Source organism: Syngnathus scovelli, chromosome 9 (genome assembly GCF_024217435.2).
Source record: "Syngnathus scovelli strain Florida chromosome 9, RoL_Ssco_1.2, whole genome shotgun sequence".
NCBI classification, from domain to species: Eukaryota; Metazoa; Chordata; class Actinopteri; order Syngnathiformes; family Syngnathidae; genus Syngnathus; species Syngnathus scovelli.
The window spans coordinates 14229953-14254228 of NC_090855.1; the positions used below are offsets into that span (position 1 = coordinate 14229953).

General features: G+C 45.1%; 4 long non-coding RNA genes across 4 annotated transcripts; all 4 read left to right on the plus strand.

The window, feature by feature from the left end:
• Positions 1–2160: 2160 nt before the first annotated feature.
• On the plus strand, positions 2161–5737 carry LOC125975164 (uncharacterized). The gene is made up of 5 exons (XR_007483884.2): positions 2161–3102; positions 3288–3359; positions 3497–3730; positions 4079–4185; positions 4434–5737. It is a non-coding gene; the product is annotated as an uncharacterized lncRNA (long non-coding RNA).
• Positions 5738–7095: 1358 nt separating this feature from the next.
• On the plus strand, positions 7096–10322 carry LOC125975165 (uncharacterized). Its single transcript, XR_007483885.2, has 5 exons — positions 7096–7793; positions 7979–8050; positions 8188–8421; positions 8770–8876; positions 9125–10322. It is a non-coding gene; the product is annotated as an uncharacterized lncRNA (long non-coding RNA).
• A 574-nt stretch (positions 10323–10896) lies between these two features.
• Positions 10897–12485, plus strand: LOC125975155 (uncharacterized). Its single transcript, XR_011087456.1, has 3 exons — positions 10897–11274; positions 11360–12200; positions 12369–12485. It is a non-coding gene; the product is annotated as an uncharacterized lncRNA (long non-coding RNA).
• A 151-nt stretch (positions 12486–12636) lies between these two features.
• LOC125974966 (uncharacterized) lies at positions 12637–14303 on the plus strand. The gene is made up of 5 exons (XR_007483803.2): positions 12637–13254; positions 13423–13528; positions 13760–13865; positions 14001–14063; positions 14190–14303. It is a non-coding gene; the product is annotated as an uncharacterized lncRNA (long non-coding RNA).
• Positions 14304–24276: the final 9973 nt, after the last annotated feature.

Consider the following 24276-nt stretch of genomic DNA (forward strand, 5'->3'; position numbering starts at 1 on the left):
TTGAACAGGTTCCCTCATTCCTAGCCCAAGTTACAGGGGGGGGAACATATCCTCACGGGTGCCCCGTGAGGGTATGTTCCCCCCCCCCTCCTTATTTTGAGAACGGTGAGTCCTAGACTCCAACTGTGTTTTTTTCTGTCTTCCTGGGGTCTGCTCAGGTAGTGTGGCAAATTTGACCAGGTTCCCTCATTCCTAGCCCAAGTTACAGGGGGGAACATATCATCACGGGTGCCCCGTGAAGATATGTTCCCCCCCACCCCTTATTTTGAGAACGGTGAGTCCTAGACTCCAACTGTTTTTTTCTGATGATTTGTGCAGTGATACTGTTATTACTGCACTTTATCAATGTCTTTGGCCTTATTTGTCACGCCCGTGCCACTTCGCTCAGCCACACCCCTTTCGTTACCGTAATGTCTGTCACCTGCTTCCTCTTGTTACCCTGTGTATTTAAGCCCTGCCCGTGTGTTTCTCCCTGTCGGTGTCTACTGTTGTGTCCATTCCTGTTCGTGCCCAGTGTTCCTGTTCGTGTCATCTGGTTTTCCCTCGGTCTGTCTGAAGGCTCACGGTCAGAATTTTAATCTTGTCCAAGGGGACTTCATGTCGGTCAGTCTGTCTGTTTTGCTGGCCGTGAGTCTTCCTCCCGTCTGTGTCGTTCGTTCCCCACCTGCCTCCCTTCCAACTCCTTTTCCCTGCAATAAATCCTGGTTCAAGCTGCATTTGGTCGCCCTGGCTCAACTCATTCCTGACAGAAGACACCGACCATCACAGCGACCAGCGCTTGGACCAACCCTTTGCCGGCTCCCGCAACTGTTGCATGGTCGCCAAGGAGATGAGTTCAAGCGACGCAAGATGCACGGTTGCCCCCCCCCCAAAACAGATCCGACGGCGCGAATCCAGCGGCCGCCACTTGTTCCGGCGGCGCGGAGCCAGCGGCTGTCACCGTCGGCCTTCAACGGTGCATGACGCACGGCCGCCCCCCGACCCAGTCCCGACGGCGCGGATGCTGCGGCCGCCACCAGTTCCGGCGGCGCAGATCCCGCGGCCGTCACCCAGTCGGCTTCAACGGCGCATGACACACGGCCGCCCCCCGATCCAGTCCCGACGGCGCGGATGCTGCGGCCGCCACCAGTTCCGGCGGCGTGGATCCAGCGGCCGTCACCCAGTCGGCCTTCGGCGGTGTGTGACGTGCGGCCACCTCCCCATTTCCTCCCCGCCCATGTTGGACAGTCTTGGATTTTTTTTCTTTTTTGGGACGTCGGGAGCCGTCCCTTGTGGGGGGGGGGGGTACTGTCACGCCCGTGCCACTTCGCTCAGCCACACCCCTTTCGTTACCGTAATGTCTGTCACCTGCTTCCTCTTGTTACCCTGTGTATTTAAGCCCTGCCCGTGTGTTTCTCCCTGTCGGTGTCTACTGTTGTGTCCATTCCTGTTCGTGCCCAGTGTTCCTGTTCGTGTCATCTGGTTTTCCCTCGGTCTGTCTGAAGGCTCACGGTCAGAATTTTAATCTTGTCCAAGGGGACTTCATGTCGGTCAGTCTGTCTGTTTTGCTGGCCGTGAGTCTTCCTCCCGTCTGTGTCGTTCGTTCCCCACCTGCCTCCCTTCCAACTCCTTTTCCCTGCAATAAATCCTGGTTCAAGCTGCATTTGGTCGCCCTGGCTCAACTCATTCCTGACATTATTTTGGTCAAACAACTTTGTTTCTTTATCATATAACATACATCAAAAATAATGACTTTAAACTTTATTAAAAAACATTATTATCTATTTGTTTATTTATTTATTTAACATCCAATATTGTAAAGTTATCAGTGCACGTCTGTCAATAATTTCAATAAAATGTGTAAAGAACAAAATTAATGCCAATTGAGTTTTTTAATAAAATTGTTATAATGTCTTAATAACGTTATTGGGCCACTAATTGGCCCGACAACAATATTAAGACATTTAACTTCTTAACTTCATTGATAATTTTGCAAGATATAATTCAATAAACAGTACTAATACGGACAGACCTTGAGTCTGTAGCCCAAGTTACAGGCGGGAACATATCCTCATGGGTGCCCTGTGAGAATATGTTCCCCCCCCATTTAAAACGGTGTAAATGTAAATAAATGATTTGTGCACTGATAACTTTACAATATTGGATGTTAAATAAATAAATAAACAAATAGATAATAATGTTTTCCATTCTTTGTTGGTCAAACAATATTGTCTTGAATTCAAACTTGTCACCGAAGCACCCATTTTACCCCACTTTGTAAGTGCGCACTTCACGTCATTTCGCCATTTGTTTTCTGACAACAATACGCTGCCGCACGATGGACCCAACTATTTACCAACAAATTATTGCCTACAAAACAAAACGTGAATACCCAAATGGTATTACGAAGAAGGAGAAGTACGTATTGAGAAGAAAAGCTTCTTTTTACGACGTTGAGGGTAAGATACACAACGTACATAAATCAAGCAAATTAGATCCAGAGACGCACCAAAAATTCACATTGCAGAACCTGCTAATTTCTACACTAACGTCAGAAACTTAAGTTTTAGAGTAATTACTCTATAACACAAATAATTGACTTATAAAATGTTCAACGCAATATATATAACACACCTCACTATGAAGGAAATTGTTGAATTTGTTGAGTGCAACTCAAGCTAATGTTTTTTTCAAGTAACTATTTGTAGATCTATTGAGTAAATATTTGATAAATTATCAAACTAAAGTAACATATTTGGTTGTAGACCCATTGAGTGAACATTTGATATATTATGAAACTGTTTTTTTTTTTTTTTTTTTGTCCAAGTAGCAAATTTGCAATTAGGTGTATTGAGTGAGTACTTCATGAATTACCACAAGTATGGTGCTAATTCAACGTTTTATTTTTACTTCGACTCAGGAGGGGAGCTGTTTTATTGCCGCCAAAAAGGCACAGGCCAGGCAGTCCAAGTGAAGGTTGTCTGTGGTGCTGAAGAGGCAAATGAAATTTTTAAGAGTTTTCATGCCAGCCCGGCAGGGGCACACGCCGGGCAAAATAAAACAAGACACAGCATCTCTCTGAGATATTACTGGCAAGCGATGTCTGTTGACATTAATGAGTGGGTATGTAAACAATACAAAAAGAGTATACTTATTTGTTCATTTTTTTAAGCCTGCAAACATAATGAATGAAACTATTCCTTTGTATCTTTTGCAAACAATTCAAAATGATTATCTAAGATCTTCCCCTTCTTTTTGCATGCATTTATTAACAATGACTACTTTTCCACAAAACTTGCCATTGCCAGGTGTCCCAGTGCACCGAATGTCAGGCAGCCGGCATATCAATAAAAAGCCCAACAGAGGTCATGCCTATACAGGTCAGTTAATCCAAATAATGTTCTCTATTTTGACCCAAGGTCTATATAGTATTTTGTATGTGGCATACTTTATATAACTATTTTTCTCAGCAACATCAGTTTAACACAATTTGTTTTTATAAATATTTATTTATTAGGTGTCTCAGCCATTTGAACTCTTGGGCATGGACCTCATTGGCAAACTGGCTCAGACAAAAGATGGATACCAATATATTTGCGTGATGGTCGATTATTTCACGAAATGGCCTCAAGCCTATCCATTGAGGTCGAAGTCTGCTGCTGATGTTACCGCCTGTATCCTAAAATTCGTCTACCAATTTGAGTCGCCAAAAAGGATCTTGACAGATCAAGGCAAAGAATTTGTCAATGCAGTAAGTACTACAGTGTTTGGCAGAAATTATCTTCATCATAGCTGTCAAATACAAGTCCCTGAGGGCATATCTGGCCTGCAACTTTATTTTGTGTGGCCAATGAAAGCAACGAAAGGATGTCGAACTTCATAAAATAGCTGGAGTAAAATAAAAAATAAAAAGTTTCTTACTGCTCATTGTATTTTGTCCGTGTTTTGTGACTGTTGCACTTGTGGGTGTTGTATTTTCCTTCTGTGTATTTGTGATGCAAAGCCAGTGTAGTGATGCTGTTAAGCTCACATTCTCAAACACTATTTCACTGCAAAATTGCCCAACTCAATTACTTATTCTTTCCCCTGGCAACTGCAGATCAACAAGAGAGTATGTGAAATGCTTGACATAAAAAGAAGCCTTTGCTCACCATACCACCCTCAAACTAATGGGTTGGTGGAAAAATTAAATGGAACAATTCAAAGGTGAGTATACTTCATTTACCCACATTAATCTTTGACAATTTCTTGTTATGATGTCGCTCATGAGTTTGTTTTTGTTTTCAAGGCACTTTCAAAGTAAATAACATGCACTATAAAAACTGTTAGGTCAGAAAAAACACATTTTGGTTGAAAAATTGTCATTGGAGTCATTTATATACAATTCTTTAAAATTAATAAAAAAACAACAACACTGTCACCAGCGCAATTTTAAAACTGATTTTGTTTTTTAGAGCTCTGAGCAAAGTGGTTTGTCAGCATCCAGAAAGGTAGGATGAATATTTGGATGCAGTTATGTTTGGTTTGCGGACCAAAAAACAAATGACAACAAAGTACTCGCCTTACTTTCTAATGTTCGGCAGAGAGGCACGCTACCCCATTCAAGTGCCAGAACACTACGAGGTAAGATTTTGGCACATCAAGATCCATGATCCATTACAAGGATATACAGTATCATGGAGAAGTTTTTATACGATCAAGGACAATTTGCTTGTTGAATTTGTTTAGGTACTGTCACGTCTCGTTCCCAACTGCTCCACTATGTGTCTGTTGTCTTGGTTTCTGTCTGTGTGCTCGCCCCTCCCCTCCTGTGTGCCCATGATCAGTGTGATTATTCCCACCTGCCTCTCGTTACCTGTCATGTATATAAGTCCTGTCTGCCCCTCACTTCCTGTCGGATCATTGGTTGCTGTCGCGTTGGTTGCTGTCGTGTCGTCTTCATGTCCTTTTGGTTCCTGTCAAGTATGTTTTGGTTGGGAAGTCATTTTGTTTTGTTAAGTCATGTCAGTTTACCGAGTCTGTATTTTGAGTTCCGCCAATAAACCCTGGTCCAAGCTGCACTTGGTCGTCCTGCTCCATGCTCCACCCGACCGTGACAGAATGATCCGACCATCACAGCGACCAGCGCTTGGACCCCCCTTCACCACCAGCTCCCGCTGCGACGCCCGATCCACATCCGAGCATGTTCCAGCGCCATGGGCTTGCAGCCGCCATCGGATCTTGCTCCAGCGACGCCGGACTCACGGCCGCCATCGGAATTCCCCCCCGGCGCCATCGGCTCCGCGACCGTCATCGGACTTCGCTCCCGCGACGCCGGAGCCGCGGCCGCCATCAGAGATCCTCCCGGCACCATCGCCTCTGCGACCGTCATCGGACTTCGCTGCCGCGACGCCGGACCCGCGGGCGCTATCGGAGTGTCCCCCGGCGCCATCGGACTCGCGGCCACCACCGGGCTCCAGCCCAGCGTTGCAGGACCTCCGGGCGTCGCCAGATTTTGGGCCAGCTGCGCCGGACCCGCGATCGTCCCTGGCCCCACTCCCACTGCTGTGGCGCGTGGTGGCTCATGCTGCTGCCACAGCTCCGCCTTCCGATTGACGCTGATCGCGATCTGGACTTTTAAATGCCGCCGATTGCGGCGCTGACTTTCGTATGCCGCCGAGTGCGGTTCTGTCCCCCAAGTCGCCGCCCGAGTGCGGTTCTGTCCCCCAAGTTGCCGCCCGAGTGCGGTTCGGTTCCCCAAGTCGCCGCCCGAGCGCGGTTCGGTTCCCCAAGTCGCCGCCCGAGTGCGGTTCGGTTCCCCTAGTCGCCGCCCGAGTGCGGTTCGGTTCCCCTAGTCGCCGCCCGAGCGCGGTTCGGTTCCCCAAGTCGCCGCCCGAGTGCGGTTCGGTTCCCCTAGTCGCCGCCCGAGTGCGGTTCGGTTCCCCAAGTCGCCGCCCGAGTGCGGTTCGGTTCCCCTAGTCGCCGCCCGAGTGCGGTTCGGTTCCCCAAGTCGCCGCCCGAGTGCGGTTCTGTCCCCCAAGTCGCCGCCCGAGTGCGGTTCGGTTCCCCAAGTCGCCGCCCGAGTGCGGTTCTGTCTCCCAAGTCGGCGCCCGAGTGCGGTTCTGTCCCCCAAGTCGCCGCCCGAGTGCGGTACTGTCCCCCAAGTCGCCGCCCGAGTGCGGTTCGGTTCCCCTAGTTTTTTTTTTGGGACGTTGGGAGCCGTCCCTTGTGGGGGGGGGGGGGGGGGGGGGTTCTGTCACGTCTCGTCCCCAACTGCTCCACTATGTGTCTGTTGTCTTGGTTTCTGTCTGTGTGCTTGCCCCTCCCCTCTTGTATGCCCATGATCAGTGTGATTATTCCCACCTGCCTCTCGTTACCTGTCATGTATATAAGTCCTGTCTGCCCCTCACTTCCTGTCGGATCATTGGTTGTTGTCGTGTTGGTTGCTGTCGTGTCGTCTTCATGTCCTTTTGGTTCCTGTCGGTTTCAAGTATTTTTTGGTTGGGAAGTAATTTTGTTTTGTTAAGTCATGTCAGTTTACCGAGTCTGTATTTTGAGTTCCGCCAATAAACCCTGGTCCAAGCTGCACTTGGTCGTCCTGCTCCATGCTCCACCCGACCGTGACAGGTACATCTTAATTGTAAAACACAAATATAAAACTAACACTTGTTGACACTTTAATCATGACAGCAAATGTTTTCCTTTTCTGAAGGTTGATGGCACTGTGGAGGATGTGGTGGGGATGGAAGTTATGGCACAAAACCATAACGAACAAGACCAACTATTTGAGCAAGTTAGAGAGCACATTAGAAAAGCGCAGGAAAAAACAAGGCACCCAAAAACAATCGCAGGGACCTCACCAACTGTACACATAGGAGATCTTGTTCTAAGACAAAATATCAGGTCTCAACAAAAAAAGGGAGAAAAATTGAACCCCAATTTTTTGGGGCCATACAAAATTGTGGCAATTGAGGGTAAGACAGCTGACCTCCAGGATGAGAATGGAGCCTTGGTCCCCAAAATAAACATTGACTACCTAAAACCATACAAAGAAAATAAACAAAGAGTGCCTCATAGGTATTTTAATGGTATTTAATGGTGGTTTTTAATGGTATTACGAAGAAGGAGAAGTACGTATTGAGAAGAAAAGCTTCTTTTTACGACGTTGAGGGTAAGATACACAACGTACATAAATCAAGCAAATTAGATCCAGAGACGCACCAAAAATTCACATTGCAGAACCTGCTAATTTCTACACTAACGTCAGAAACTTAAGTTTTAGAGTAATTACTCTATAACACAAATAATTGACTTATAAAATGTTCAACGCAATATATATAACACACCTCACTATGAAGGAAATTGTTGAATTTGTTGAGTGCAACTCAAGCTAATGTTTTTTTCAAGTAACTATTTGTAGATCTATTGAGTAAATATTTGATAAATTATCAAACTAAAGTAACATATTTGGTTGTAGACCCATTGAGTGAACATTTGATATATTATGAAACTGTTTTTTTTTTTTTTTTTTTGTCCAAGTAGCAAATTTGCAATTAGGTGTATTGAGTGAGTACTTCATGAATTACCACAAGTATGGTGCTAATTCAACGTTTTATTTTTACTTCGACTCAGGAGGGGAGCTGTTTTATTGCCGCCAAAAAGGCACAGGCCAGGCAGTCCAAGTGAAGGTTGTCTGTGGTGCTGAAGAGGCAAATGAAATTTTTAAGAGTTTTCATGCCAGCCCGGCAGGGGCACACGCCGGGCAAAATAAAACAAGACACAGCATCTCTCTGAGATATTACTGGCAAGCGATGTCTGTTGACATTAATGAGTGGGTATGTAAACAATACAAAAAGAGTATACTTATTTGTTCATTTTTTTAAGCCTGCAAACATAATGAATGAAACTATTCCTTTGTATCTTTTGCAAACAATTCAAAATGATTATCTAAGATCTTCCCCTTCTTTTTGCATGCATTTATTAACAATGACTACTTTTCCACAAAACTTGCCATTGCCAGGTGTCCCAGTGCACCGAATGTCAGGCAGCCGGCATATCAATAAAAAGCCCAACAGAGGTCATGCCTATACAGGTCAGTTAATCCAAATAATGTTCTCTATTTTGACCCAAGGTCTATATAGTATTTTGTATGTGGCATACTTTATATAACTATTTTTCTCAGCAACATCAGTTTAACACAATTTGTTTTTATAAATATTTATTTATTAGGTGTCTCAGCCATTTGAACTCTTGGGCATGGACCTCATTGGCAAACTGGCTCAGACAAAAGATGGATACCAATATATTTGCGTGATGGTCGATTATTTCACGAAATGGCCTCAAGCCTATCCATTGAGGTCGAAGTCTGCTGCTGATGTTACCGCCTGTATCCTAAAATTCGTCTACCAATTTGAGTCGCCAAAAAGGATCTTGACAGATCAAGGCAAAGAATTTGTCAATGCAGTAAGTACTACAGTGTTTGGCAGAAATTATCTTCATCATAGCTGTCAAATACAAGTCCCTGAGGGCATATCTGGCCTGCAACTTTATTTTGTGTGGCCAATGAAAGCAACGAAAGGATGTCGAACTTCATAAAATAGCTGGAGTAAAATAAAAAATAAAAAGTTTCTTACTGCTCATTGTATTTTGTCCGTGTTTTGTGACTGTTGCACTTGTGGGTGTTGTATTTTCCTTCTGTGTATTTGTGATGCAAAGCCAGTGTAGTGATGCTGTTAAGCTCACATTCTCAAACACTATTTCACTGCAAAATTGCCCAACTCAATTACTTATTCTTTCCCCTGGCAACTGCAGATCAACAAGAGAGTATGTGAAATGCTTGACATAAAAAGAAGCCTTTGCTCACCATACCACCCTCAAACTAATGGGTTGGTGGAAAAATTAAATGGAACAATTCAAAGGTGAGTATACTTCATTTACCCACATTAATCTTTGACAATTTCTTGTTATGATGTCGCTCATGAGTTTGTTTTTGTTTTCAAGGCACTTTCAAAGTAAATAACATGCACTATAAAAACTGTTAGGTCAGAAAAAACACATTTTGGTTGAAAAATTGTCATTGGAGTCATTTATATACAATTCTTTAAAATTAATAAAAAAACAACAACACTGTCACCAGCGCAATTTTAAAACTGATTTTGTTTTTTAGAGCTCTGAGCAAAGTGGTTTGTCAGCATCCAGAAAGGTAGGATGAATATTTGGATGCAGTTATGTTTGGTTTGCGGACCAAAAAACAAATGACAACAAAGTACTCGCCTTACTTTCTAATGTTCGGCAGAGAGGCACGCTACCCCATTCAAGTGCCAGAACACTACGAGGTAAGATTTTGGCACATCAAGATCCATGATCCATTACAAGGATATACAGTATCATGGAGAAGTTTTTATACGATCAAGGACAATTTGCTTGTTGAATTTGTTTAGGTACTGTCACGTCTCGTTCCCAACTGCTCCACTATGTGTCTGTTGTCTTGGTTTCTGTCTGTGTGCTCGCCCCTCCCCTCCTGTGTGCCCATGATCAGTGTGATTATTCCCACCTGCCTCTCGTTACCTGTCATGTATATAAGTCCTGTCTGCCCCTCACTTCCTGTCGGATCATTGGTTGCTGTCGCGTTGGTTGCTGTCGTGTCGTCTTCATGTCCTTTTGGTTCCTGTCAAGTATGTTTTGGTTGGGAAGTCATTTTGTTTTGTTAAGTCATGTCAGTTTACCGAGTCTGTATTTTGAGTTCCGCCAATAAACCCTGGTCCAAGCTGCACTTGGTCGTCCTGCTCCATGCTCCACCCGACCGTGACAGAATGATCCGACCATCACAGCGACCAGCGCTTGGACCCCCCTTCACCACCAGCTCCCGCTGCGACGCCCGATCCACATCCGAGCATGTTCCAGCGCCATGGGCTTGCAGCCGCCATCGGATCTTGCTCCAGCGACGCCGGACTCACGGCCGCCATCGGAATTCCCCCCCGGCGCCATCGGCTCCGCGACCGTCATCGGACTTCGCTCCCGCGACGCCGGAGCCGCGGCCGCCATCAGAGATCCTCCCGGCACCATCGCCTCTGCGACCGTCATCGGACTTCGCTGCCGCGACGCCGGACCCGCGGGCGCTATCGGAGTGTCCCCCGGCGCCATCGGACTCGCGGCCACCACCGGGCTCCAGCCCAGCGTTGCAGGACCTCCGGGCGTCGCCAGATTTTGGGCCAGCTGCGCCGGACCCGCGATCGTCCCTGGCCCCACTCCCACTGCTGTGGCGCGTGGTGGCTCATGCTGCTGCCACAGCTCCGCCTTCCGATTGACGCTGATCGCGATCTGGACTTTTAAATGCCGCCGATTGCGGCGCTGACTTTCGTATGCCGCCGAGTGCGGTTCTGTCCCCCAAGTCGCCGCCCGAGTGCGGTTCTGTCCCCCAAGTTGCCGCCCGAGTGCGGTTCGGTTCCCCAAGTCGCCGCCCGAGCGCGGTTCGGTTCCCCAAGTCGCCGCCCGAGTGCGGTTCGGTTCCCCTAGTCGCCGCCCGAGTGCGGTTCGGTTCCCCTAGTCGCCGCCCGAGCGCGGTTCGGTTCCCCAAGTCGCCGCCCGAGTGCGGTTCGGTTCCCCTAGTCGCCGCCCGAGTGCGGTTCGGTTCCCCAAGTCGCCGCCCGAGTGCGGTTCGGTTCCCCTAGTCGCCGCCCGAGTGCGGTTCGGTTCCCCAAGTCGCCGCCCGAGTGCGGTTCTGTCCCCCAAGTCGCCGCCCGAGTGCGGTTCGGTTCCCCAAGTCGCCGCCCGAGTGCGGTTCTGTCTCCCAAGTTGGCGCCCGAGTGCGGTTCTGTCCCCCAAGTCGCCGCCCGAGTGCGGTACTGTCCCCCAAGTCGCCGCCCGAGTGCGGTTCGGTTCCCCTAGTTTTTTTTTTGGGACGTTGGGAGCCGTCCCTTGTGGGGGGGGGGGGGGGGGGGTTCTGTCACGTCTCGTCCCCAACTGCTCCACTATGTGTCTGTTGTCTTGGTTTCTGTCTGTGTGCTTGCCCCTCCCCTCTTGTATGCCCATGATCAGTGTGATTATTCCCACCTGCCTCTCGTTACCTGTCATGTATATAAGTCCTGTCTGCCCCTCACTTCCTGTCGGATCATTGGTTGTTGTCGTGTTGGTTGCTGTCGTGTCGTCTTCATGTCCTTTTGGTTCCTGTCGGTTTCAAGTATTTTTTGGTTGGGAAGTAATTTTGTTTTGTTAAGTCATGTCAGTTTACCGAGTCTGTATTTTGAGTTCCGCCAATAAACCCTGGTCCAAGCTGCACTTGGTCGTCCTGCTCCATGCTCCACCCGACCGTGACAGGTACATCTTAATTGTAAAACACAAATATAAAACTAACACTTGTTGACACTTTAATCATGACAGCAAATGTTTTCCTTTTCTGAAGGTTGATGGCACTGTGGAGGATGTGGTGGGGATGGAAGTTATGGCACAAAACCATAACGAACAAGACCAACTATTTGAGCAAGTTAGAGAGCACATTAGAAAAGCGCAGGAAAAAACAAGGCACCCAAAAACAATCGCAGGGACCTCACCAACTGTACACATAGGAGATCTTGTTCTAAGACAAAATATCAGGTCTCAACAAAAAAAGGGAGAAAAATTGAACCCCAATTTTTTGGGGCCATACAAAATTGTGGCAATTGAGGGTAAGACAGCTGACCTCCAGGATGAGAATGGAGCCTTGGTCCCCAAAATAAACATTGACTACCTAAAACCATACAAAGAAAATAAACAAAGAGTGCCTCATAGGTATGAAAACAAAAAAGGAGAATCCTCCTGGATGACACAGTCACCATCCCCACCAGCCTCAGCACTTCCAGCCACTGCTCCTCCAGCCACTGCTCCTCCCGCCGCAGCTCCTCCAACCACCGCTTCCTCTCCCACTGCTCCACCAGCTGCAGCTCCTCCAAGCACCGCTCCCTCTGCCACTGCTCCTCCAGCCTCATCTCCTCCCGCCACTGCCCCCTCTGCCACTGCTCCTCCCGCCGCAGCTCCTCCAACCACCGCTCCCTCTCCCACTGCTCCACCAGCCGCAGCTCCTCCAAGCACCGCTCCCACTGCCACTGCTCCTCTAGCCTCAGCTCCCCCAGTCACCACCCCCTCTGCCACTGCTCCTTCAGCCACAGCTCCTCCAGCCACGGCTCCCTTTTCCCCTGCTCTTAATACCGCAACACCACCACGACTGTCTTTGACTTTTAGACAAAGGAGGGAAAATGTGGACAAATGTAAGATGTATTCATGATAAAACTGTAAACATATTAAAACATACATTATGGATATGTGGCACATAGGTCTTGTACTCACAAAGTGTTTTATAAGTGCCACTTGCTGCTATGGAATGAACCACATTTCCAATTGCATTTTGAGGTATTGTTCTGACTTATTTTTGGCAGACGTTCAAGATGCCTGGAAGGGAAATCACGTCCATGTTCTCCTATCAAAAATCGGCGTACAAATTGTTCTTTTGGGACATTATGAACGTTGGACCCAAATCTGAGCTGGAATCTGAGGTAAAATTATGTTGTCATATCTGAAACTTAGGTTTCTCGGTTTGACTGTTTTGTTTCAAGTCTTAATTGGCAGCACTGTATTTTTTTGGGGGGGTGGGGAATATTTTCTGTTTCAATTTGTTTGCCGTTTCAATTACAGGTTATTAACGCGTACCTCATGTTGTTGGTGAACAAACGCAACCAAATCAGCGTGGAAAAGGTTTCCTATATTGACTCATTTGCAATGACTAATTTATGGAATGGAAAGAGCCAGAGACTCAAGGTCTGTCTGTATTAGTACTGTTTATTGAATTATATCTTGCAAAATTATCAATGAAGTTAAGAAGTTAAATGTCTTAATATTGTTGCCGGGCCAATTAGTGGCCCAACAACGTTATTAAGACATTATAACAATTTTATTAAAAAACTCAATTGGCATTAATTTTGTTCTTTACACATTTTATTGAAATTATTGACAGACGTATTTTTTTCTTCTGTTTATTTTTAGACCAACCCGGTGGAATACAAACTTATTGTTGGCATTGTCAATGAGCATAATCATTGGAAGCTGGCGGTAAAGAAATGTTTTAATGCCACAAGAGGGAGTAACATTACAGCAAAAAATATATAGTTATGTGCAAAATGTTTGATAATTCATGCATATGAATAATAAAACCTCATATTTTGTGTTTAAAATATAGGCAATCAGGCCAGGGGAAAAAAGGTCCTTATTGCTTGATCCTCTTGGTGAGTCTCAAATGGACATTAAAAAATGCCTGGAATCAACCCGGTAAGCACAGCTTCTAAAAGTCAGAGTTCTATTGTGATATCAACATTTAACTGAAGATGTGCGCTTTCTTTTGAAAGTGGACTAGGTTTTTGTTTTTATCAATACAAATTATGTAATTGACGGATAAAACTTGAAATTTGTGTTTATGTGCTGGCTCTTATATTTCAGGGCGTTCATGCGCAACAAAGGGTGCAATGTTTCCAGGTGGACTTGTGGCACTGTCCCCCATCCCAGGCAACAAGATTCAACCTCTTGTGGTGTCTTTGCTTTGAAAGTATGCATTTGATTTACAGACTATATTTACAAAACTCATATCACTCAATTATGCAAAAACTTAAACAAACATTACTCAAAACAAAAAAAACTAATTTAGAGTTCATGCAACAAAGGACTAAAACAAATTATTGTCTGACAGTAGAATTCTTTGTACGATATATAGGCTAAAGATGGCAAACATTTAAGGCATTCTTTATGCACTGTCAGCACCTGACATTGTCTTTTTCAGTTTGCAGAACATCTTCTTTCAAATGAAGAAATAGACTTCTCAGCAAAGGCACACGATATAAATAGGTACAGGCTGCAAATTGCCACCACACTTCTATTAGAGACTGGTAAGTAATATGCACCCAAGAGATGTTATTGCCACCCAAAGAATGGTCATGACTGTGCTATCAATGCTATATACAACTCAGTTAAGTTTTACACAGGGAAGTACGATAGCAATTCTTCTGTCTTTGTTTTCACAGATGATTTATCTGACTTGTGCTTTGTTTGTGGGGGAAGCTACACATGACACAGACAACAGATGGGTAATTATGTCAGGTCTTGTTAACTAATGCATGTGATGATTAAGAAATATATTGAATTACACATGCGTTGTAAATTATTGTAATTGTGCTGCATTGTATGATCTTGCTTTTTTCTTTGTTTACCAGATTCAGTGTGACGAGTGTTGCAGGTGGTTCCATCTTGTATGTGTCGGGGAGCCTCCAACCGAAGGCTCTTTTTTGTGTACAGCATGTACAGAAATTAAATGCTAAATATTTGAAGCTTTCTTGAAGACCATTTTGCTTTTTTTTTATTATTTGTTTTTATTTTTTTTATATTATTATAAAAAATTTTTTTTTTCTTAATAAAGTTTAAAGTCATTTTTTTATGTATGTTATATGATAAAGAAACAAAGTTGTTTGACCAAAATAAGGGCTTTTAGACACCTGCAGGTGGAGAGTTCACTCGCTCCAGAATGAAGTCTGGCTCTCCCAACTGCAAGGACATATTTATTAAGAGAAAGAGTGGGGGTAAGAGTAGACTGAATAGGAAGCCCTTGCGCTCTAGTCAAAACATATCAGGGGATGTTTTACGACCTTTTTGTAGGATGAGACGAGGTAGGTTATTTATTACCCGTTGCATTCCAACATAATCAAACGATAAGGATAATTTGAAAAACCCTAACATCTCCCTCCTGTTTTATCATATGATTATGCCACCGCAAACAACAAAGACAAGTCAAAAAAAAAAACACACACATATATATGTATAATGAAGAAAGAAGAATAGTAAAAAAATAAAAAACAACAAACAATGATAGCAACACTTTCCAGTGAAGATGAGGCATTACCTTGATACCCCAGATCAAACTTACTGTGTAAACGAAAAACCTGCTGGCCAGATGTCATTAGCAGTAAAATTCTTACACGGCCCCTTTGCCACAGGCGACCAGAATGCTAACAATAAAAAAAACAAAAACACAGAAACAGTACATCATTGTATCCATCACTTGCGAAGCATTTTCGATGGTGAAATCATCAAGTTTCTGTAAAACATGCTCAACAGAACAGCAATCTACGCAATCCACGTGTCATTATCGTCATCACATCCGTCATCTCTAAGAAGTGGTATATGACCTTGGGCTACAGTAGAGGACACAAACTTCGACACAGCAGACTTCAAACATGGGATAACGCAGGACGTAAACAAGCACAACACCACCAGCACAACAAGCACAGGAGACAGCAATTTCAAAAGCAGTTGCCACCAGTTGCCAGAGAATAGCCACGAAAAGAAATCAAACTGATGTGGGACCTTGTCATTAGACATGGCCTGCTGTAAGTTCTTCAGTGAATTCATGGCGTCATCGATGTGGGTGTCATTTTCTCCTGGTATGTATGTGCAACAGGAAGTCCCAATGATGTGGCACACACCACCTTGGGCTGCCGTCAACAAGTCCAGAACCGTCCTGTTTTGCAAGACCATCAGTCTAATAGCCTGAATCTCTCTATTTTGTCCATCGTTGATTTGCAGTGAGAGATTCACAAAGGATTGAAAACGACGATGAAGAGCGATAGTTTCCCAACCCCAATCTGAGGAAAGAGCGCAAGGACAACTTTGTCTCCGACGGACCATACTTTATGGTCATCTGGAACGTTTGCACCCCAGACAGGGTCATGAGGGTCGAAGGTTGCAAATGCCCTGCGTCGACGTCCAGAAGAGTTGTGTGCTTCTGTCATCTGATGATGTCGTATCCTGTAGGTGTGGTCCGTCACCCACACTGGTGCACACGCTCCTGTCCAGTTGGCGGGCAGCATCGGATAAACCTTGTGACCACAAAGACACCAGCCATTCTGTATGAAGTATGTTCCGTTCGATGGTGTAGCCATGTTGGTTGGAGAGCCCTCACCACCTGAAATGGCTCTCTTATCTTGACACTCATCGGTGATGTCCAAAGCTCCCATCCAGTTTCCTCCTGGAGAGCAGTCGTCGTTAATGGAGACGTGGGTCCTGTTACCTTGGATGTAACATGTGTAATTCACTCCAGCTGGTCTCTCTGTGTAGGCCACTTGTGTTATTGTTCGTCCTCTAACAGTCACATTGAGATTTGTCCAGAATAGCTGATCACAGGCACCGTCAACAAGTCCAGGGCGGTAAGGGTCGGTATCACTGACTGTGACAGCACGGTGCTGATATCCAACTCCTCCCATGGATGCCATACATTTTGCTTCAGTGACATTCATTGCTCTGGCCTCCAAGCGAACTTGTGTGGAGGAAGGGGGGAGTTTCAAACACACATAACACCCCTCCTGTGTGTGAGCTCTCACAGTGAACTTGACATACCGGTACCAAGTGTTGGTTTCGTATGGGTTTCTGGGGTCCCATGACCAGTCCTCAAAGTTCTCATCATGCGACCATCGTTTTCCACGGGCAACATTGTCATTTGGTCTGTTCAGATGAGTCAATAGACCATAGCACGCTCCAACCACAACGCAGCAGAGGATCCATCTGGCATATGGAGCCCCGTTGCTACTAGGATGGCAGGGACACCGGGACAGCCCCTCGCCTAGCGGAGTGGGGATCGATGAATTCTTCATCAACATTGAGACGCCTCACCCTAAACGATGGGGCTCCTTTGTAGTTAGCCTTCCCCACCACTCCGAATTAGGGGTCCAGCACTCTCTGCAACTTGCAGTGGCTGAGGTGAATCCAACTGGGCCGTTGAGAAATCTTAACCGCCGTGGGAGTAGCAAGCAAAACTTGAAACGGTCCCTCCCACCGTGGGCTGGCCCAGTTCTTTCTTTTGATGACCTTGATGTAGACCCAGTCTCCTGGATTGATGGGGTTGTCCACCTGTGAGGGGGAGAGATCCGGCGGCAGTAAATTTGCATTGGACACATCTTTCAGTTTGAGCGTCCTGATTAGATAATCTGCCAAGGTCTGTTCTTCGTCTGCTTTTTGCAAATCTGCAGGGAACACTGGTAGTCTGTATGGTCTCCCATGTATGATTTCAAAAGGTGTTAGTCCTTCGGAAGTGCGAGTAATTCTCATATAGAGCTTCACTAAGTCGAGGCACTCTTGCCAAGGTCTGCCTGTTGTTTCCATGCATTTTTTCAACCTGCTTTTGATAGTAAAGTTTGCCCGTTCAACCAGGCCTGCGCTCGAAGGATGCCAAGCACAGTGGTTTTTTAACGTTATTCCAAGGTGTACAGCCATGTTCTGCACAACTTGGTTCACAAAGTGTGGACCATTGTCACTGTAAATGGTTTGGGGGATGCCATGAGTTGGTATGATGGTTTTGCAGATGGCTTTTGCCACTGTTAAGGCATCTGCGTGTTTAGATGGAACTATTTCCACCCATTTGGAAAATGCATCAATCATCACTAGGCAGTATTTGTGATGTCCACTTTGTGTGAGTTCAATAAAATCCATATGCATGCTTTGAAATGGATAAGAGGGTTTTGGAAATGAGCCTCTCTTAGGTCTCATGTTTCCTTGTGGATTATGTTTCACACAAACAGGACATGCTTTACAATTTTTTTTTAAGTAAGCATCTAAACCAAAGGTAGTGAATTGTTGATCTATGATGCTCTTCATCCCTCCTGTCGACACATGGCAAGGCCCATGTGTCGCAAGCGCTGCTGCCTTAAAAAGTGATTTTGGTAGCACAGGTTTGTCATTGATGCGGTGGATATTATCTGTATCCACTATTGCACCTTTTGTCGTCCACATTCGTTTTTCCACCATTGGAGCATTGCCCTGCATATCTGTCAGTACAGTCTTATCTATGAGTTGTGTGTCCTCTGAACCCATTAAAAAAAATTCATGGCCATGTCTCCCTGCAGCTGCTTCTTTTGCAATTTTGTCTGCTAATCTGTTTCAATTTGAGACTTCATCTCTGCCAGTGGTGTGAGCAGCACATTTACACACAGCTAGTTTAGCAGGTAAAAGAATGGCCTGCAACAATTCTTTTAACAAGGAGGCATGGGTAACCGGCTTACCGGTTGATGTTGTCATCCCTCTGCACTCCCATTGTTTCGCAAAATAGAACAGAGTAGAAAACGCATACTGACTATCTGTGTATACAGTGACTTCCTTATCTTCTGCTAATTGACAAGCTCTTGTTAGAGCAATCAGCTCAGCAGCCTGTGCTGACCTGGTGTATGGAAGCTTCTCTGCTTCAACAATCTGGTTTGGCAATTTCACAATTGCATAACCACTTTGATTGTTTCCTTTAGGATCCTTTGAACATGATCCATCCACAAACCACTTTTCCCCCTTGTCAAGTGGCGTGTCACTTAAATCTTCTCTGGGCAGCTGTAGATGTTCTGTCGCATCCAAACAGTTATGTGGTGTTCCATCCCCTGGCAACGGGATCAATGTTGCTCGGTTAAGGATTGTGCACCTCTTTATCACGATGTGTGGTTGTGACAGAAGTATAGCAGTGTAGGACAGATGTCTGGCTGGCGACAAAAAGTTCATTTTTCTTTGCAGCAGCAACACATCTACAGCATGTGGAACCAGCAGCTCCATTTTGTGAAAGAGCACCACATCTGCAGATTGTCTCACTGCAAGCGCCGCCGCGCATACTGCTTGGACACAGTCCGGCAAAGACAGAGCCACTGGATCCAGTTTTTTTTTAATAAAATGCAATTGGTCTTAGTTTGCTGCCATGACTCTGCAGCAACACTGAGGTCATAAAACCATTCCTGCAGTCTGCTGTTTGCACAAAGGTTTTATTGTAGTCTGGTAAGATAAGAGTTGTGGTTTCTATCAGAGCCTGTTTCAGCACTACAAAAGCATCATCCGCTACTGGTGTCCACATGATTTTTTCTGTCATTGTCATGGGAACTCCATGCACAATATCCAGCAGCGGTTGTGTTTTTTTTCCGCATAATGTGGGATCCATGCTCTGCAGTAATTGCAGAGCCCCAAAAATGACATCATTTGTTTTTTTGTTTCAGGTTTCGGTGTATCTGAAATAATCTGCTTTCTGGTTCTTTGTATCTGTCTTCCAGAAGCCGACAAAGTGTGACCTAAATAGTTCACTTCCTGTCTGACCCATTGTAACTTATTTTTGCTCACTTTATTCCCTGTTTTGCAGAGATAGTGTAACAATGCTAAGGAGTCTGCCTTGCAAGCAGCTTCAGTTTCAGAGGCTACCAGGAGATCATCTACATAAACTAGAAGTTGGCTTTTGTTTGACATCTGAAAATCAGCCAAACAGGCCATGATAGCTTGAACGAAAATAGTTGGACTATCAGCAAATCCTTGTGGCAATCTGGTGTGTGTATAGCTTTGTCCTTTAAAGGTAAAAGCGAACCAAAACTGTGAGTCTGGGTGAATTGGCACTGAGAAAAATGCATTGCTGAGATCAATTACTGTGAAAAACTTCTGATTAGGTTTCAAAGTGTTCAGAAGTGTGTGTGGGTCAGGCACATTGGGTGCTCTTGTTTGCACTGCATCATTCACTGCTCGTAAATCTTGTATCATTCGCCAATTAATTTTGTCGGCCTTTTGGACTGGAAAAATGGGAGTGTTGCAAGGAGAATCCGAGCACTCCCTAATGATTCCTCCTGTCAAAAGATCATTTATAACAGGGGCAATCCCGTTCATTGCCTCCTGTTTTAAAGGATATTGTTTAACTCTTGGACGCCACTCTGATCTTGGTTTGATCTGTACTGGGGAAATGGATTTTAAAAGTCCTACATCAGATGGGCCCTTGGTCCACAGTTTTTCAGGAAGCCCAGCCAATTCCCCCTCCTCCTTTTCATTCAAATAAATGTCAACTAGTCAGGGAAGCGCACAAGCGCCTGCTCTGCCTACAGCTACTTCACACACTGTTTGCTTCCACACGTCACAACTGGTACTGTAGCTCGACCCATCACCTTTGTCCTCATAATCAGTCACAGATCCAGCAAGTTTAATTCGGGAACCCACATCTGCCCACGTTATACTGTGAGGTTTAAACAATGAGATGTGGGGTACAGCCGACAATTTGTATCTGTCTTTCTGAGGAGCGGGCAAGAGCACAACGGCAGCTGCAAATGACCTGCGATCAGTGTACAGAGCAGTGATTGTTAAAGTTACGTCTGTGTCACTGAGAAAACTTCCAATATAGTCATCTTGTGGATCAGTGAGAATATTCATGGTGACATGTAATTCAGTACAAGTCATTTCTGATTCAGGTTGGGACAATTGTTTTCGAGCTTCACTCAGCAATCTGCTTGGGAGTTTAGGATTTCGTTCAGGAGGGATGGCATAGGAGCAGCAAATCTGTTCACCTGCTTGTGCAGCATATGAGTCCACATCTCTCACTCTACATGCTCGCATGCCATCCTTTACTGGAATTATTGCAATTCCCAACCGAGTCATCAGATCTCGTCCCAACAGGTTTATGGGACATTTTGGGGATAGGACAATCGAAACTGAAACTGAAGCCATGCTTCCAGTTTCCTTATCTCTCACTTCAACTGGATTAGAGATACTTTCCTTGTGTACTTGCCCATCAGCAGATTTCAACCAAATAGTATTTTAGATTTGGGACTTTAGTTTTTATCACGGTTTTACAAGCCCCGGGATCACACAAAAACTCGACATCACTGCCTCCAATGTTTAGAGTAACATATGGTTTTTCTTTTAATGCACTCAGAATGTCCCATGCTGTATGGACATCTACTATTTCTTCCTCTATAGGAGCACCAGAGATCAAAGGGGGGAATCTAGTCATGCTGAGAATTTGGCCCTTCCTCTGCCCCTTCCTGCACCCTTTGATTGATGTTGTTTTGCAGAACGACACACTCTTGCAAAGTGTCCTCGTTTCCCACAGTTCCGACAGTTGTCAGAATCTCGTGGGGGTTTTGAATTATATGGCGGCCTGCGACCTTGTTGGCCTCTACCTCCTCCTCTGCCTTGCTGGGACCCTTGGAAGAAGACTGTTGTATCTTCATCTAGTTCATCTTCATTATCTAAATGAAATACATCAAAACCTTTGCCTTTTTTGATCACTTTTTCAGCATGTCTGGCCCATTGCATAGTTGTTGTCACACTTGCAACATCCACTTCCACCAAATGTTTCCTCACCCAGTTGCCTATTTCAGGGCGGAAATTAGTGAGGAGCGCATTTTTAAACTGTTGTTGATAAGCACTCTCAGTTGTATCATTGAATGGGATGCCACTATGCACCCTGAATTCTTTTTCAAATCTCAAACGAAAATCATCAGTATCTTCGCCAGGCTTCTGTTTTATTCCTGCCAAATGACCATAATTCGCTCGTCTTTGAAATATAGTTCGCACTCTTTGCACAAGACCATTCCATTGTGCTGCATACTCCCCTCCCAATTGATTCCCCTCAACGGGATAGGGAAAAGGCCCTTGATTATTTCTACCTGTATAATTTCCTCTAACCTTTGCCCAGTCTTTTCCCAAGGAGGACATTGCAGCCTCTCCTGCCTCATGTCCATTCAGTCTATAGGAATGTATAATTCCAGCCATGTCCTCTGCCCATATATCTGGGTCTTCAGCAACAGGGGTAACCCCTTCAACTGCTTTTCTTGCCTCTTCCAGAGTCCATGGCCGGAAAACATATGTATGTGGGGGTTGGCCTTCGCCTACAATAGGGTTTGGCACCTGTATCATTGGGCACACATCAACATTGTCTACATTTTGAGAAAATTTAGCAGCAGTGGTCAAACTTCTTGTTTGTACAGGAACTGACTTCTTTTGCTGTTATATGGGGGGGGGGGGGGGGGGGGGGGGGCTGAAGGTTTGTTAAGCTTGGATACAAGTTTTGCGTACGAGCGGAAGGCCCCTCCTGCTCCTCTGCTTGAGCTGCGCCTTCAGTTTCGGCTGGAGCCATGGCCGCGGCAGTGCGCCTGCGCACTGTGGCCTCATTGTCTTCCGGTCTTTTCTCTCTTGTGAAGCTTTCAACCACATTTTAGCACAATCCAATTCTGTCTCTTTTCTTTTCTTTTTCAGTCCATTTTTCTTTTTATCCACACTCTCTTCTAAAACATCAACTACTATCTTCCACACTTCAACTCTCAACTTCCCTTCTACTCCATACTTTTTCTTCCACTTCGGCATATATTGCATACAATTAAGAAATCTACTCGCCATGTACTTCTCATCTCCGTCAAGAGGTAGAGATTTACCGTTTTTATTCCCCATATTAATTCTAGTAATTTTAGGTTATACAATTTCTTTTTCTCAAAAATATTATTATTATTATTATTATTATTACACTAGCGATCACGTCTTCCGGTTCCGTTGAATGCTAAGCTGCTAGCTAGCTCGCACCGCGCTCGTCAACACGGTCATTTTCAACTCTAAAGCGAAATACTATCAAACCACGCCAGATCCGCGGCCGCCAGGTCCGCGGCTGCCACTGGGAATCCTCCCGACGCAATTGGACTCGCGGTCACATTAGTGTCCCACTCCAATGTCGCCGGATTCGCTGCCGTTGCCGGACCTCGAGCCAACAACGCTGGACCCGCTGTCGGTGCTACACTTCGTCCCAGCAACGCTGGACCTGTGACCGTCGGTGACTGCGTGCCAGTAACGCCGGACCTGCGGTCTACACCGGACCTCCAGGAGGCTAACACCATCAGCCCCAGGAGGAGAGCTACCATCTGGCCCAGCGTCCTAGCACAACCAGACCCTGGAAGAGAGCTAACATCAGGCTCAGTAAGCTAGTACCACCAACCCCTAGAGGACAACCACCACCAGGCTCAGCAGACTACCATCACCAGGCTCAGGAGGATAGCCACCACTAGCTCCAGTGAGTTGGCACCACCAGCCGCCCTAGGAGGTCATCTGACACCGGGTTGTGTGGGATAGCATCTCCAGCCCCAGGAAGAAAGCTACCATCAGGTAGGTTGATAGTCAGGATGGCCATGAAATTGCTCCAGAAGGACATGGAGGAACTGAAGCTATCAATGGAAGTGATGTCTTCAACTCTTGAAACCATAATGAAGCAACAGGCCATTATTACAGAGCTGATGGGAGAGGTGAAGCGGCTCAAACAATTAAATACTGAACAAAATAAGAAAATAGTCACCCTGGAAAATAGATTAGACAACTTGGAGCAGTATTCCAGAATGAGCGATGTCATCATCACAGGTTTAAAGATTAAACCACGAAGCTACCAGCAGGCTGTGAAAGGCCTTGCTTCAGAGGACTATCCTGAACATGAGGAGACAACCGAGGAGCAGGTAAAATCTTTCCTCCACAGCAAAGACATCATCATTGACACTACCAATATTGAGGCATGCCACACTCTGCCAACGAGGAGTCCAGATAGCAAGATACCACCTATAATTGTCCGTTTTACAAATAGGAAAAGTAAGATAAATCTACTCAAACAAGGTAGGAAATTAAAAGGCACGAACATATACATGAATGAACACCTCACCAAGAAAAACGGTGAAATAGCTAAAAAAGCAAGAGCTCTTAAGAAAAACGGTAAAATACAGTCCACTTGGACTGCAGGTTGTAAGGTATTCATCAAACCTGTTGGAGCAGCAGAGAGTTCTCATGGTTTCTGCATTAGTGCCATAGAGCAACTTAAGCGGTATGAAGGAGATCAGTAACCTGTACATCATTACTTAGAACCTCAAGTTGTGATACTTTTATATCATGGAAGGTAAAAACCTGGTGAACTTATCAACCCATCATGAACAGTACTGACAAATGCCTTTCCTTTCCAACTGGTCTGTTTAACAAACAAGCACTAATAGCTGAAAATGAAGAACTTGATTTGAAAACATTTGATTACACTGATCATAAGGGATTTGATATAGAGAACAATATTGATCCTGTGAATAACTTCTTTATCAACTACAATCAAACGAACTGTAAATACTATACTGTAGAGCAATTTAGCGAGAATGTAGCAACAAATAGGGCAATGTCAATTATACATTTTAATAGTAGGAGCTTGAAAGCAAACATCTCTAAGATCAAACAATGTTTAAAAGATATGAATAATCCGTTTACTGTTATTGCAATATCTGAAACCTGGTTAAAGGAAGATCAGGCTGAAAAGATTGACATAGAGGGGTATGAGAGTTACACATTAAATAGGATGGGAAAAAGATGCGGAGGGGTTGCTCTATTCATAGACAAAAACTGTAAGTGTAAGATAGTAAGAAATATGTCTCAAGCAATAGATAATCTCATGGAATGTATTACTGTTGAAATAGAAATGGAATCATCAAAAAACATTTTGGTAAGCTGTGTATACAGATGTCCAGG